Source organism: Canis lupus, chromosome 15, assembly GCF_048164855.1.
Source record: "Canis lupus baileyi chromosome 15, mCanLup2.hap1, whole genome shotgun sequence".
In the NCBI taxonomy this organism is placed as follows: Eukaryota; Metazoa; Chordata; class Mammalia; order Carnivora; family Canidae; genus Canis; species Canis lupus.
The window spans coordinates 280,001-295,000 of NC_132852.1; positions in this window are offsets into that span (position 1 = coordinate 280,001).

A 15,000-nucleotide genomic window follows, 5' to 3' on the forward strand; every position below is an offset into this window, starting at 1 on the left:
CCGCCCCTGTGCTTCCCTCAGTGGGATGCCTCAGCCCTGCGAGACCCTTCCACTCATGCCCTCAGTGGCCCGAAGGGTGGGCTGTTGCTCTCAAGTGCTGACTGCGCACCCCGCTTCCCCAGCTCTCCTCCTGGCCAGTGGAACGCTTCTCCCAGTGTGTCCGCGGCTAACGAGCAAGCATCGATCGGACCGGGCGGCAGCATGCCAAGCAAACTGGCCCGTGGGACACAGGGTGGCTCCCAGGGAGCTCTCCCCTTGCTCCCCGTCCATCGTCTCACCCTTCTCACCTCACTCTAGCTCATCTTCCAGGACACGGCACGGTCGTCAGGTCCTCCAGGAAGCCAGGCCAGGATGGGCATGTGTGCCCCTTGGTGCACTCCCACGACACCCTCTATCACAGCACGTAGGACCTACGTAGAGTTTGAGAAAGTGTGCTAGGGCTCCATCCGGTCGGGAGAAAGATCCTGTCTGTGAAGGCTTATCCGGGTCAATGACACTGACGTGCCCCATGTGCCTGGTGCGGTGCCGGGTCCTGGGCTTTGGTTATCCGCGAGCCGACTCAAGACAGTATTCCCTTCAGTGCCAAGGGGAATAAGATCAGTCAAATGCCCGTCTTTGGGAAAACTGCTGCTTCCTGCTCAGTGTGACGGACACTGACGATGACGGAAGGCCAGGGTCTGAGGTCTGTAGGTATGCGTACTGAGCACCTGCACACACTCTCGAAATGCTCTGCCCATTTTGCTGATGTCACCTCCTGAGTTTGCTGCCCTAAATTCAGCATAAATGTACACTTGGGCTCTAGTTTCCCGGTGGTTATTTTTAGGGCACCGTTAGAGCCACCCTGCTTCCCGTTTAGAGTCTCTTAGGCACTTGTGTTCCTTGGTGCGGGCAGATGCACAAATGGGCAACGAACATGGGGACGACGGGGAGCAAGAGTACTCGGCTCCCTGGAAGAGTCTGGAATGTGTTTTAGGAGAGTGCGGGGTCCAGAGGGCCCCAGCCCCATGTCATCCACAACAAAGACATCGTGGCACACGTGCTCACCCGGCACATCATGCGGCCCAAAGGACCTCGGGGTCCGACCACACAGCCATGGGTCTGCTCTGTGTTTCCCAGGCCGGTGGCTCGGAGGCGGTAGCTTGATCCCACGTCGGGTCTGTGTGGCATCGTAAGCTGGCCTTGGGGTCGGCAGCTCTCCACTACCTCCCTGGGTCTTGGTCTCTCTGTTAAAGGTCAGTGATGCTGGGGAATCCCTTCGGCATAGACTTCGTGTCAGCGCAGTCAGGTTCCAGGAGTCTCGGGCGAAGCGGCCGAGGGCAGGGTGCAGCCCCCGTCAGCCTGTCCTGTCACCTCTGGTCATGCCAGCACTGGAAATTCTCATCAGCTGACAAAGGGGCCTATTTTGTTGCTTTTTTCTTCTTTTTAAGGGAAGGCAGTTTACCGACGTTTCTACAGATAATCCATCCTACGGCCGTGTGTTAGTAAGCATTCAGGTTTCTTTTATTAAGCTTTCCAAAAAATTTCAGCTTTGTCACGGCCTTTATTTCTAATTTTTTAATTTTAAAATTTATCCCAGGGTATGCTCGACAAGTAAGCTCTGCCTACAGCCTTACAGTGCTCGGAGCGCTGTTCTGGTTAAGTGCGCATCGCGCAACGGCCGCCGCAGCCACAGGATGGCAGGTTCTTCACGTCACATTGTGACGCTTAAAATCAACTCTGAGCCAATCTGAGGGACACATTACAGAGTCGTTGACCCTTGTCACCATGGTTACGGTAGATCCCCAGACCGGACCGACTCCACCTCCAGCCCTAGTCCGGGTGCAGGGGCTGCAGGTGGAGGGGCTGCGGGCGGAGGGGGCCACGGGTGCAGGTCCACGGGTCCCCGCGGCATCCATGGGCATGGGGTGCAGGTCCCGGGAGACCCCGCGGCATCACCAGGGCAGTCTGTGCTCCCAGCCTGCAGCCTGAGCCCGTGGGTTACGTGGGTCGGCGAGTGGTGATCCCTGTGCTGCCAGCGGAGGCCCCAGGGGCTGCATGGAGAAGCCCCCAACTGGCGGCCGCCGCCCGGAGCCCGCACCCCCGGGTGCCCTGCAGTCGCTTAGTGCCCATTTGCAGTTTCCACGAGTCTTCGTGGTTCGTGTCTCCCCTGGTGTCAGGAGGCCATCAGGTCAGGTGTCACGGGAATCCCAAAGCACAGGGAGGACTCTGCAGGCTTTCGGGCTTTCCTGGCTGGGGTTTATGGCCTTTGCCCCCAGGGCAGCGTCCTCGGATCCCTTGCCCCGTCCTCTCCTGCCTCCTCTCAAAGGGCTGGGGGCCAAGAGCCCTGAGGTTCCCACGGCCCCATGGTGGGGGACCCTAGCCCTGGTTCACACGCGCCTTTCCCCAGCACAGCCGCCTCTGCCCCGGGGATGGGCGCAGCCCCTGGCCGTCGCTCTGCACCCAGTGCTCACCCCCTCAGGGGCTCGCACGCCGACCACAACCTCCGTGTGGGGACGCACACTCAGCAATGTCGCGGTGTTACAAACCTCCCCTAGCTTCCGTCGGCCCTTGGGAAGGTACCCTGATCCCTGGCGTAGGTCACAGAGGCCACTGCTCGCCCCTGGCTGCGCCCTCCCGCTCCCGCCCCGACCGCTGCACCTGCAGGTCCCCAAGGCCTGAGCACGCTCGGCGCCTCTAGCTCTTGCCTCCCGTCCCCGCTCCAGGCAGGTTTCCCTCCCGCCCTGTGTGTCGTGTGCATGAGCCTTCTGCGCCCCCAGCTCCTGGCCCACCCCCAGGACCTCCTCAGAGGGGCTTTACCTCTCTTATCTTAGTTTATTATTTTTTAAAGATTTTATTTATTTATTCATGAGAGACACACACAGAGAGGCAGAGACCCAGGCAGAGGGAGAAGCAGGCTCCCTGCAGGGAGCCCGACCTGGGACTCGATCCTGGGACCCCGGGGTTTGTCCCTGGGCCGAAGGCAGATGCTCCACCACTGAGCCCCCTGAGTGCCCTTATCTTAGTTTAATTAGAGCTGAGGGTCCACTTTGCTGCCAGCTGCGGCCTGGTGAGAGCAGGGGCCTCCTCCCTCTCCCCTCCTCAGTCCCTGGAGCACGGAGGCTCTGCACGCCCCGGGACGTGGCTCTGGGGACAGCTGGTCGGTGCTGTAAGCTGCTCTGAGCTGTGCTTCTGGAAGGAATTAGGAGCTGAGTCCTCTGCCCCCGGCGTTGGTGTAGCTGTTTCGCCCTCTCGGTGCTCACCCGCCGGGGCCTCTCTTCACCCAGCCCGAGCCCAGGGGGCCTGTTGCTGAAACGTGATCCACCCTTACGACATCAGCACACGGGGCGCTCAGGGGATCGCGTGCGGGAGGCGCGCCTGGATCGTGCCCGGATCGGGCCTGGACCGCGCCTTCCAGAGCAGGATCTCCGTAAAACTTCCGCTCGCAGGACGAGATGTCGGACTAAAACGACCACATTTTCTAACAATGTCTGTTTTGACGGAGGGCTCCGCGGCGTGAGTCCATGTCAAGCAGAATGAAAGTAACCTTTTTCTTGCTGGTGGTGCTTTAGGGTTAGATTGTAGGGGATCTTCATAAAATACGCCCGCACTGCGCCTTTGATTCAATATTCATACGTTCTCCTGCACACCAACTCTCAAGGCCGTGCGGAAGGGGAACAAAGGAAAGTTCCCATAAAGAATGACAGACTATGTGGCTTGCTCTAGAAAAGAGGCTCTGGGCAGCCCGGGGGGCTCAGCGGATTAGCGCCGCCTTCGGCCCAGGGTGTGACCCCGGGGTCCCGGGATCGAGTCCCACATCCTGCATGGAGCCTGCTTCTCCCTCTGCCTGTGTCTCTGCCTCTCTCTCTGTGTGTCTCATGAATAAATAAATAGAATCTTAAAAAAAAAGTCTCTGATAAACCCCTAGCTCTTTCAGATTCCCAACTTTTAAGCCTAAATCTCACTCTGGGGGCGCCCCTCCCAGAAGCGGGATCCCACGGTGTCTGACCTTCTGCGTCTGGCTCGTCTCGCTCGCTCAGCCGTGTCCTCACGGCCCGTCCACGCTGCGACCGGTGACACGAGCGCTGAAATCCGGCCGTTGCACTTGGCACACACTCTTCATCTCTCCATTGGGCGGAGCGCACGGAGTTGCTTCTTCAGTCCTTGGCCATTAGGGATCGTTCTGCTGTCAACAGGGTCGTGCAGATCTCTGTGATCTTGCTTTGGATTCTTCTAGATAAACAGCTGTGAAATCACTGGGTCATACAGTAATTCCATTTTTACTTAGTTTTTGTTTTTTTTGTTTTTTTTTGTTTTTTTTAGATTTTTTGAAGCACCTCTGCCCTCTTTTACATAAGGACCGTGCGTACCTTTTGCAATTCCCACCAGGCTCCACCGGCACCTCCTTGACAAGTGACGTAAGTGGGTACAGGTGTCTCGCTGCACAAGCTCCTCACTGGTCGGGATGATAAATATTTCCGGTGGACCCACTTGCGAGGGCAGAAGACGTTTGCCATTTCCATTTGCATTACACGGACCTGCAGCAAAGTTCTGGGAAAAGGGTGTTTGAGCTCAGAAACTAGCGGTTTCCTTCTGAGAGTGAATGAAATTCTGAAAGCCACGTAGAAGAGCAAAGTAAAATTGGCTAAAATTCTCCGTGACTCCTAACGGGTGGGTGGGCAGAGACTTTTGCAGTTTGCTAGGAGGATGCATGAAAAATCCCCTCAGGTTGGTGTTTTCAGAGGCCCCGCGTGAATACACTCGTAATATCTCGGGGGGAGATGCACACACGGGCCTGAGTGAAGCCGAGCCGCGAGCCTGGGCCCGCAGAGCGCAGGGCGGGACGTGTGGCCTGGGCAGGGAGGCCCTGAGGAGTCGCTTCAGACTGATGTGCGTCTAAGGGGTTGCTCTGGGGTGAGGCACCCGGGTGTCACGGGTTTGGGGTCTGGGGTGTGCTGGGGCTCTTGGGCAGCCAGCACCGGCTGCGAAGGACAGGTGAGCGGTCACCAAAACAACGGAGCCGTAAAGCCCGGAGGAGATTTTCCCTGTTTGCAGTCTTGTTCAAGAGCGGGTCCACCCCGAGACAGCACTGCAAGCTGCGGAACAAGCTACGTGCATTTATTTGGGGTCTCAGGGATTGAGATCCTGGAGATGCAACGTTGGCCGGAATTGCAAGGGTGCCCTGGGACGATGGAGCAGATGAGGGTCTGTCGAGGGAGGAGGGAATTTATGGAAGTTGTTTGGGACGAAATGGGATTGTGCTGCTTCAGCTTGGTCGCCCTGACCTACACATGGCTGGTCCCTGGGGCCAGTGTTGGCTGGAAAGTCCATTTGCGTGTATTTTAACGTATCACAGAGGCCTCGGTCGAGCTGAGCTCAGCAAAGATTCTGAGAATCTGAGGCAGGAGATGTGCCTAAGTCCCACCTCCTTGACGGTTTCCCGGTTGCATTTGAAACACCCCGATGTTTCTAGCAGCAATGTCCACAGTGGCCACACTGTGGAAGGAGCCTCGGGGTCTATCGACAGATGATGGATAAAGAAGCTGTGGTCTGTGTGTACAGTGGGATATTCCTCAGCCATTAGACACGACAAATACCCACCATTTGCTTCGACGTGGATGGACCTGGAGGGTATGATGCTGAGTGAAGTAAGTCAATCGGAGAAAGACACACATTATATGGTCTCATTCATTTGGGGAATATAAATAATAGTGGAAGGGAATAAAGGGGAAAGGAGAGAAAATGAGTGGGAAACATCAGAAAGGGAGACAGAACATGAGAGACCCCTAACTCTGGGAAACGAACTGGGGGTGGCGGAAGGGGAGGAGGGTGGGGGGTGGGGGTGACTGGGTGACGGGCACTGAGGGGGGCACTTGACGCGATGAGCACTGGGTGTTATGATATATGTTGGCAAATTGAACTCCAATAAAAAAAAACAATCAAAATAAATAATAAATAAATAAATAAATAAGTAAAGTCTTAAAAAATAAAGATAGGATATAATACCCTAAATTTAATCAGGAAATAGAAAATAAATGTAGTACCAGGAATATTTATGTAATAGAATTCCATATAGTAGTGAAAGTGGAAAAACTGTTATATATAATAACATGCGTGACTCTCACAAACATAAATTTCAACAACAACAAAAAAATCCAGTCACAAAATCTACACAGTATGAGTCCATTTATAGAAAATTAAAGCAACAGCGAAACCAAACCATGGTGTTACACTTGAGAATATTAACTTTGGACAGTCATGAGCCTAGCTTCTGGAATGCTGATAATGTGCCGTTTCTTGATCTGGGTGGTGGATACGTTAGTGCATTACTTTGTGAAAATTCTTACATTAATGATTTGTGCACTTTTCTGTATGTATTTTACACTTCAATAAAAAGTTTTTTCCTTTGTGAAAAAAATAAAATAAAATAAAATAAAAATAAAATAAAATTAAATTAAAATAAAATAAATAAATAAAATAAAATAATAAAATAAAATAAAAAAAAAAACACCCCTGATAGCAATGCTTACTCCATTGCCTTCCTTCCCTTATCAAGCTGCGTGTAACTATTGAAACTTTATGTGAGACATTATTAATAGTTATACCTGTGAATTATGCCTCAAGGAGTCTGAAGAAGAAACTAAAATATTTAACTTATCTTCGTATAGCATAGGCCAGGCAGTAAAAGAAACAGGAGAGGGAACTTTGGCACATTTCTTGACTGTAAATCATATTAGGTTTAAAAAAAGGTTTATTTTGCTTTTTTCCCAAAGGATAGTAATTTTGGCTACACCAAACCTTTTTCCTGTGTGCCTGTCTGGCCACGTGTGTCAACGGGCAGTGTCCCCGAGAGACCGTCTTAGTCGGTGGGTATCAGTGAGTCTTTATTTATCGGAGGGCTCACTTAATTCCTAGACATACAGTTCTTAGATATTTTATAAGCTGATTTCTGTCTTATCATAAATTCTTTTTTTAAATTTTTTTATCCTAAATTCTAAGCCAAAGCTTCTCATACCCAAAAGAACATTTAAAATGTTATCTCCACAAATCATCCTGATACGACCGCGACTGGGTCAGAGCGAGGTCCGAGGCGCGCGATCCAGAATAATCCAGCTGGGAGGCTGGTGTCCGTGGTGTTTGAACCAGCGGCTGCTGAAAGAACCATCTCCAAAGTGGGCGAGTTCAAGCCCTTTAAGAGTCTTGTCTGCTGTGGCTGGCGTTGGATTTATTTAGGCTTAATTTTTTCCAGAGGCTAAATAAACTCACTAACTGTTGAAATATCACCATTATCAGCCTCCATTAAGGCTCCACTTACCCCAAACCGGACCTCCCGAGGGCGTCATCCCCGACCGTGTCGGCCCAGCTCTCGGCCCAGCCACGCGGGTCAGCGCCCCTGGGGTTCAGCGAAAGACCAAGTAAGCTTCCGAGTCTTTTTCCTACCGACAAGCATCACCCTTGACTGCGCAGAAGAGCAAGAGGCCGGTGGAGAGAAGGGGCGTCCTGCAGCCCATCACGTGCTCTAGGGACTTGGTCTTTGGTCGCATCCTTAGTCCGTGTTTTGCTCTGGTTTGTTTCATCTTCTGGATTTGACACGTGGATATTTTGACTCGAGTGGACCTTTGGATTCGCCAAAACACCTGACAAACCATTCCCCTGCCTCCACACGCAACATCCCAAGAGGCGCCCTCTAAGCAGGTACATCAGTGACGCACCTGACGCAAGGCCTGAGCTGTGCACAGAGGGGCCAGGACTCCTTCCGCTTCGCGGGAATGTAAACTCACATATGCAAACTTTTAAGAAAACGGGCAAAAAAAAAAAAAGTTTTGTGGGTCGTACCAAGTTTGTCCAATTTATCATTTGGTATTTAAAGACTTATTTTATTTTATTTTTATTATTATTTTTTTTGTATTTAAAGATCTATATTAAAGACAATGAATTCCTGATTGGGTCATTCAGCAAAATCCGTCGAGTACAGACTGCCCGCTTAGAGCCGCAGCGCGTCTTTGCGGTGTATGTTGAAAAACTGCATTTAGGGCAGCCCCAGTGGCTCAGCGGTTTAGCGCCGCCTTCAGCCCAGGGCCTGATCCTGGGGACCCGGGATCGAATCCCACATCGGGCTCCCTGCACGGAGCCTGCTTCTCCCTCTGCCTTTGTCTCTGCCTCTCTCTCTCTCTCTCTCTCATGAATAAATAAATAAAATCTTAAAGAAAAAAAATGAAAAAGTGCATTTAAAAAGCACTGCCCTGAGCGCATTTGAGGCGCTGTGTTCCCTGGATCTGGCCAGAGTGCCAATTAGGGGCTGACTGCCAGGCCTTTGAAAATCGAAGATGGATACGATTTGTTTTAATTGAGATGAAAGCTCTGTCTGAAACCTCAGGACTCTGCAGATCCTAGTGCAAAGGAAGCCTGCACCGAGGGTGGCGTCTCCTCTGTTCGGAAAGACTTGACCCCGGAAGACACATCTTTCTCTTTCTTTCTTTCTTTCTTTCTTTCTTTCTTTCTTTCTTTCTTTCTTTCTTTCTTTCTTTTCTTTTCTTTCTTTCTAAAAAGATTTTATTTATTGATTCATGATAGACATAGAGACAGAGAGAGAGGCAGAGACCCAGGCCGAGGGAGATGCAGGCTCCCTGCAGGAGCCCAATGCGGGACTTGATCCCGGGCCCCCGGGGTCACGCCCTGAGCCAGGGGCAGGTGCTCAACCGCGGAGCCCCCCGGGCGTCCCCACAGACAGGAGGAGGCTCATGTGATCGTGGACTGGAAGACCCACCAGTGGCCGTCGGGGGGGCTGGCCGCCCAGGCGGGTGGCAGAGTGACCCCGCTCAGAGGTCCAAGGCCCGGAGCGCCCATGTCATGGGGCCGGGAAGAAGGGTCCTGCACGAGGTGGAGCCTGCCCCCCTCCCCCGCCCCGATCTCTCCAGGCCCTCGGCTGATGGGGGCGCTGCCCGCGAGCGCTGGGGAGGGCGGCCTCCCTTGGTCTTCGGATTCACATGCCGGTCTCTTCCAGAAAGAGCCTCCCAGACACCCTAGAAATACTGTGCGAGCAGACGCAGGCCTCCCTTAGCCCGGACAGGGCGACACAGACCCCCCCATCGGAGGCCTCACGGGGTGCGTTGCCCCAAGAAGTTCGGTCTGGGGCTTGTCAAGGTTTGTGGGTGTCCCGTCAGGTCACCAGAAGGACCCCACAGGCCTCTTCTTGAGCTTGCTCCTAACTTCGCGGGCTCTACCCTCGAAACAAGTAAAACAAGTGAGAAATTTATGTCAGGTGACGACGGGCCAGTCCCAGATCCTTCCTCAATTTTGAAAACATTCCCCTTGCCCTGGAGACAAAGCTCAGAGGAGTCCGTGTTCTTTCCCTTTTTTTTTTTTTTTTTTTGCAAGCGGTAAATATTCCAGATGTTTGACAACAACAACTTCAGTCTTTCGAGAAGAGTCCTGACGGGTCCTCAGTTTGGCTCGAATTGTCAACCCAGAGGCCCCCGCGGACGCAACCCGAGGACCCAGCTTTACGTCACGCTGTAAGAGATCCACAAATTAAAGAAAAATGTAGGAACGTTATCATTTTCCGGCTCTTCTTTTTGCGACTGGAACTTCAGGAACACGCCCCAGAAATTCCTTGCTCGGAAGTACACTTCAGGTTGGCTTAAATACGTGGAGATTTCAAAACCCTTTTTCTTACATTGCTTCGTTTGAATTAAAGGAAAAAAAAGAGAAGGAACCCAAATGAAAAATAGAGAGGAAAGAGGGACATGGGAGGTGAGCCGCGAAGCCTTGTCACGCCCACGTAACAGCGGAGGACACTGAGGAGCAGACGGGGAGGGGGGGTCTGTCGTCCTCTGCCCCGAAGTGACCCTTTGGGGAATGGGGGCCCGACTCCCGCGGGGCCCCCCAGGGCCCGTGTGCCCTCTCCACGTGGAATGTGGGCCCTGGAGGGGGAGGACGGTGCCTCCCACCCAGCACCCGAGTCCCAATCGGCTGCACCAGGGGCCCTTGTTACTATTGGGACGACTTAATTGGAAATTCCTCATCAAGGTCTGGAGAGTTTAATTAAACACGATGAAGAAATCTCCCACAATTCAGCCCTTCGTAAGGATTATTTTAGTTCTGGACTCGCGAAGTCCCTTCCATCCTGATTGCCCTTTCTCGGAAGAAATCATCAGATGTCTCTTCTTGCGGGGGTGACGTCCTGGGATCTGCTCCTGTGGACGCCACCTCCCACGCGGGCTGTGGACTGAGCCCCCGCACGGCCCAGCTGGGGCTGCGTTTGCAAGGCCGAGCATTTGGTTGGGTTTTAAGAATTACGAGTGGGGCTGCTGGGAGAAGTGGGGCTCGTCTGTCGTCGGGGCGCTAGGGGAGGGTTGCGACCTCTGCCCTGTGGACACAGCCTTCCCGTGTCCTGGTTCTATAGCCCGGATGCCACAGGGAGTTGAGTCACACGTGTCCCGTGGACGAGGAGGACACTGTAGGGAATGGGGGGCGATGACGATGGGTTCCCTGGGCACAGACGGCAGGAGCCTGCGGCAGACGTGCCTTCCCTCTGCCTCCTGCTGCCATATGCTTCCTTCCAGGAGGACGGAGGGGGTGGATCAGTGTCCTCCCAGCCTCCAGGACGTGCCTGCTCCGCCCCAGCCTGAGCTGTGTGAGAGACAGGAAAGTCCACGCACGGGGCTTTGTGCTGCACAGGGTGGCCCTCCCGGGGATGGCCCTGCTGAGGTTGGCCCTACTCAGGGTGGCCCTACTGGTGGTGGCCCTACCGAGGGTGGCCCTATCGGTGATGGCCCTACTGGTGGTGGCCCTACCAGTGATGGCCCTTCCAGTTGTGGCCCTACTGGTGGTGGCCCTACCGGTGATGACCCTCCCAGGGGTGGCCCTACTGAGGGTGGCCCTACTGGTGGTCGCCCTACCGGTGATGGCCCTTTCAGGGGTGGCCCTACTGAGGGTGGCCCTACTGGTGGTCGCCCTACCGGTGATGGCCCTTCCAGTGGTGGCCCTACTGGTGGTGACCCTACTGGTGATGACCCTCCCAGGGGTGGGTCTACTGAAGGTGGCCCTACTGGTGGTCGCCCTACCGGTGATGGCCCTTCCAGGGGTGGCCCTACTGGTGGTGGCCCTACCGGTGATGACCCTTCCAGGGGTGGCCTTACTGAGGGTGGCCCTACTGGTGGTGGCCCTACTGGTGATGACCCTCCCAGGGGTGGCCCTACTGGTGGTGGCCCTACCGGTGATGACCCTCCCAGTGGTGGCCCTACTGAGGGTGGCCCTACTGGTGTTCGCCCTATCGGTGATGGCCCTTCCAGTGGTGGCCCTACTGGTGGTGGCCCTACCGGTGATGACCCTCCCAGGGGTGGCCCTACTGGTGGTGGCCCTACCAGTGATGACCCTTCCAGGGGTGGGCCTACTGAAGGTAGCCCTACTGGTGGTCGCCCTACCGGTGATGGCCCTTCCAGGGGTGGCCCTACCGGTTATGGCCCTTCCAGGGGTGGCCCTACTGGTGGTGGCCCTACTGGTGATGACCCTCCCAGGGGTGGCCCTACTGCTGGTGGCCCTACCGGTGATGGCCCTCCTAGTGGTGTCCCTCCTAGGAGTGGCCCTACTGAGGGTGGCCCTTCTGGGGGTGGTCTTCCTGGTGATGGCCCTCCCAGTGGTGGCCCTCCTGGGGGTGGCCCTCCCAATGGTGGCCCTCTTGGTGGTGGCCCTACTGAGGGTGGCTCTCTGGGGGTGACCCTCCCGGGGCCCCCTTTCTCAGGATCCCCTCCAGAGAGCCGGTGATCGCAGCGGGCTGGCGGTGACAAAGGGGAAGGTAGACCAGCAAGCTGCACGGAGTCCTTCAGGAAAGCACACCTCAGGCGGGACCGACCTCCTTACCAGGTCAGACTGGACCCTAAGGCCCGCCTGGAGTGTCCTCGGGCCTGGCTCCACATCTCGTCATCTCCTAGTGGAATTCTCATTCTGCTTTGGTGTTTAAACCTTTTACTTATTTTCTTTATATCTACATGAGGAATATTTTATGTCTGTTTGAAGGGTTTTAGTGTCAGAGTGCTTCCACATTTTAAACAGTATAACTGTAAAGCAGTTTTCTTCTTTCATGTGCCAATATCTTACGGTTTTTCTAGTGCTTTATGAATTCTTAAGTTTTTAGTTTCTTATGTATTGATAACAAGGTTAGTAGCATAACATCCTCTTTTTTTTCTAGAGACGTCCTCATAATTCTGGGATATTTTCACCTTTTATTTCTGTGTAATTCAACTACAATATCCTTATTTTATGATTTTTTTTCTTATTTTACATGTGATTAATACTATCATTTAGTGAAGCCTACGGAAATTCTAGATCACCTCCCTCACACCTTAATACCTTGCTATGTCTCTAAGGAACACTAAGTGATTTCCAAAGCAGATCTGTCCTGCAGGTTGGAACTCTGCGAGGTGCACAGAATTTGCTGGAAATAACTCAGATGCTCATCCAGCTGCTGAGAAAATGGTGTGGCCGCTACCGTGTCTGCTAAGGACTTTGAGAAGAGAGATGAGGGCTTTACACAAATTGTCATGATTTATTTATCACTGTAGATGCCATTTTCTTCTCTCAAATTTAAATCTTAATTCATTTTCTTAATTACTTTTTTTTTTAATATGCAAGAAACGTCACAGGCTACACAAGCGAATGAAGAATAACGGTGTTTCGGGCAGAAGGAATGATAGGCTATAATTAGCGTAATCTCAGGGTGACAGCCACAAACTGACAATCAAAATACACCGAAAAGAAAAAGCCAGGAGCCGAGTCCTGTGTGCACACACGTGGCAGTTGTACAGCCTTTCTGTCACATGTCCCATCTGAGTGACCCTGGAAAAGTGGAACGCCGACAGGAGCACAGCAAGAATGATAAGAACACTTGGAATTCCACCAAATATGGACTTTTAGCAGGACTTTGATGTATTCAGTACAGAGACAGGGTCACAACAGCTTTCTTCAAACACCTGGGGATCTGTCAAGTGCGGGAACTGGATTTAAAGTGAGTCGTCACAGAGGAGGAGGTGCAAGAGCCGTGGGCGGAGTCGCGGTGAGGCGGATGTTAGCGTGGGGCTCGGGAGGAGGGCCCCGCGAGGCAACCCTCATTACCTTAATGCCACGTGTCACGCTGTTCTTGGGCGCACGTCACTGGCAGGATGCAGGCGGACGTATAAGCGCGTCCTGACTTGCTGATGGTGCTCCTGCCCAGGACTCTGGAGGTCCTCCGGGACAGTGGAGTCACAGGCAGCTTCCTTCTGGGCAGTCGCCTGTCCACTCTACAGAGAGCTCTCCCTCGTGCTGGACTTACCCAGGACCCTGAAACCCTGCAGGACTTGCTGCCCCCGGCTGGGCTACCAACTTGATTCAGTTAGCTCAGCTCGGCTCCACGAGGTGCCATGCACTGGCACGACGAAGAAGAGACTAGACCCCGCTCCATGTCTGATGCTCAAGGGCGGGAGACTAGAGAGATGAAGATGACCAGTGGTCATGCCAAGAATCAGGGAGGCAGGTGCCCCGAAGGAGGCAGCAGTAATGGGATGGGTTCCCAGAGGGGAAATTAGGAGTCTGCCCAGAGCACAGAGCACAGAGGACGCTCCCTGGATGGTGCACAAGCAGGTTTTTTTTGTTTTGTTTTGTTTTTTTTAGCAAGAGAAGCAGATTTGAATCAGAGACACAGGCTGAGTTCTTCATACCTGAGAACTTTGTCCCTGAGACTTTATGCTAACTGGTGGCTCATTTGTTATCAAGCATATTCTGGGTTCTCCGAAGCGTCGCCCATCGCTGTACCTGCTGGCGGTTTAGTGCGCGGCGCTTCTGCGTAGCCACCAGGACTTCGGTGCTATCCTAAAATAAGTCATGTCTACCAAGTGCAAACTCTCAGAAGATAAAAGTATGCTTTGCAAGATTAGTCATCCCGAACATTCAACGCCCACGTGCTAAAAACACATGTGGATGTTAATTTACCCACTTAAAAAAATGGCATGATTAAAAACTCACTTATTGTATTATATAAATAAAATGATAGATGAGCCATCATTTTTTTAAAAAACGATGCTTTGAATAATATCTCCCCACTCTATTTTCCACTATAAAATAACTTAATTTAACCTTTGGGGTTTTCATTTGTCATGTCCCTTCTGCCCCTTTTGAAATTCAACAGGCTGGATCGATAACCCTTAAGCAAACCAAGCAAGCATAACGAAATACTGTTACTCATTTTTTTCTTTTTTTTTGTTATTCATTTTTTTTTCTAAAAGCATCCTTTGTGTAGATACCAAAAGAAGAGAGAGAATATTTCTCGACTCTGGCCATTCTTCTGTGTGTAGATCCAGAGGTAGAGAGAGATCATAGACAGGAAGCTAGGTAGGTATGGTGGTAGGGAGGCCGGTCAGTGGGTAGCTGGATGCATAGGTAGACACGGTTCGCAGGTCGACGGATCTATTTATTGATCCACTTATGATGCGACCCCCTTGGGTAGGAAGGGATCTGGGTGGGGTGGCTGTGGAGAAGAAGGAGAGGTCAGGGGAGGGAGAGGGAGCCCACGGTGGGAGAGTGCACATTCTACTGCCTCCCTGTCTGCATCGCTGAACCCTTGAAAAGATTAGAGTCCTCATCTCTCACTGAGAAATAACAAAGAACCTTTCGGGCCACGCACCGTAACTTAACCCGTGCATCACCGTCCCCGGAGAACGACGTGTGTCTTGCTCTGGCCTCGGTGTAGAGACGGAAGGCTGGGCTCACCTCCACGAACGTCTCCAAGGTAGCAGCAATGGCTCAGCTACAGAATGCCACGCTGGGGGGCCTAGCAGCTACAGCCGAGCATGCGCTGCGGTGGGAAACGGGGGGGGGTCCCCCGGCAAGAGCATCCTGCATCCCAGAAAGAGCTTCTAGGACTACACTACTCTGTTCTCGTCGTTTCTCTGAGCAGCCCGTGCGGTGCCACGCGGTATTCTGAATGCTGCCTCAAGCAGTGTACAGGCTCGTGGTGTATATATATTTCTGAGAATTAAGCTAAATGTG